The 1,735-nt window shown below is 47.1% G+C and overlaps 1 non-coding gene across 1 annotated transcript; it reads left to right on the top strand.

Moving 5' to 3' along the window:
• Positions 1 to 319: 319 nt before the first annotated feature.
• On the top strand, positions 320 to 391 carry TRNAH-GUG (transfer RNA histidin (anticodon GUG)). Its single transcript has one exon. It is a non-coding gene; the product is annotated as a tRNA-His (tRNA).
• Positions 392 to 1,735: the final 1,344 nt, after the last annotated feature.

Genomic DNA, 1,735 nt, shown 5'->3' with positions numbered 1-1,735 from the left:
GGGAAAGGTCGATCCAAAGGGACGAATGCGAAGAGCTGGAAAAGAAGCCGGCGAGGTGGGGACGAGGACAGGCAGGCTTCCCAGAAGGAACGTGCCGGATCTGGGGAGATGAGAATTGGTGTTTGGTTTGATTTTGTTTCATTTTGTCATAATATATCAGAATTGAGAGAAAGAGCGGGGAAACCGATGATCGAGCATGAAAGACAGAAAACGAATACTCGTCGTTTCCAAGAATAAAGCAGCGTATAACTGCGATGGAAATCATTTTCCCTCAAAGGACGTACATTAAAGGGCGTTCTCATCGCTTGGTATGTGGCACGCCGTGATCGTATAGTGGTTAGTACTCTGCGTTGTGGCCGCAGCAACCTCGGTTCGAATCCGAGTCACGGCAGGGCATCCGTGTTACACGTGGCATCTGACTTCTTTTTCTTCAACACGGTAATGGTCTATACTGGGTTCTCCAACATGGGACCGCCCATTCTATCCAAAAAGAAACTTATTAAGGTGTATTCACAGGACAAGATGCACAAATCATTAATGAACAGCTATTTGATCTGTAATAATCACCAAGATTAAGAGGTACAAAATTTTTTATCAACCAAGTATGGAAGATACGCTTTGATACATCGATGAAGCACTCTGATACATTTTCCAGGTAATGCCTATCCATCCCCTGCTACTTTAAATGGTTGAGTTTGTCCTTTCCTCAATTCACCAGAATGACTATAGACATTTTACTATCTAGGGATTATCAAGCAGAAATTCTGAAGTCAATTTTACCCTAGTAGGGAAACCACAGAGGTCAGAACGCCGGGATGACAACAGACAAGACTTCGCATTGGAGAAAGCACCTTCAAGATCACGTAACTCTGCTGCCAGCTAACTATAAGCATGGGCTCCTCGGGCCACCATCTTTCACTCAGGGTTGCCCTCCTCCCCTCTCCCACCCTTACCAAATCACTCTCTGCAAAGTAATTCTAGCAAAGATCTCCCAATCCTCCTGCCCCTCCCCACACAGACAGAGCACACACTCTCACCCACCAGACTCACCGCCTTTCATCAGCTCTTCTGGAACCACAAACACGCACAGCCAGTTGTTGCTGCCTCTGCAGGCTTAGTCCACACCCCTGGCCCCCATCCACCAGCCCCACTCCCTCGCTCACCTCTTGCTCTACTCTGGACATAACATTTGTCCTCTAACAGGTCTTCTGAGCGAGTTTCCCAAGCAAAAGGGAAAACGTGTCCACTGCCTGGTAGAGACCTCGGGGATTCCAAACAACAGCAGCTGGAGAGTCAGGTCATTTCCCTGGATCACCATCGTATTGATATTCTGATGTTGATTTTTACGTGAACCATCTGCTTACGCTGCTGATGACAGTTTTCCCTTTATGGTAGTGAGATGAATTGGCTATTCAAAGTACTGGGTGGGGGGAGGGGAGGGGGGAGGGAATGAATGTGAATGAATAGGTTGAAAGTGAATATTTTAAAAACCTGTTCTGCACTTGCTCAACTGAAAGCGGGTGGAGATGGTAAAAACCTGGGAGGCTGGGCATGTCCACTATTGCTGGGCCAGTCATTGGATCTAACCCTGTCCACTCTGGGAATACCCTGAGCCTGGGTCTCTGTCTCTGAGAGACACTGAGGAAAATCCACAGCACCTGGTTCCCTTTTCCTGTGAAGCCTAAGCCAGGGATCACAAAGGTAATATTTTAATGACCAGACGTTATAAGAAAAG

This window comes from Dama dama, chromosome 20 (assembly GCF_033118175.1).
Source record: "Dama dama isolate Ldn47 chromosome 20, ASM3311817v1, whole genome shotgun sequence".
NCBI classification, from domain to species: Eukaryota; Metazoa; Chordata; class Mammalia; order Artiodactyla; family Cervidae; genus Dama; species Dama dama.
Note: the sequence above shows the minus strand (reverse complement) of the source record. Positions and strands in the feature narration are given on the sequence as shown.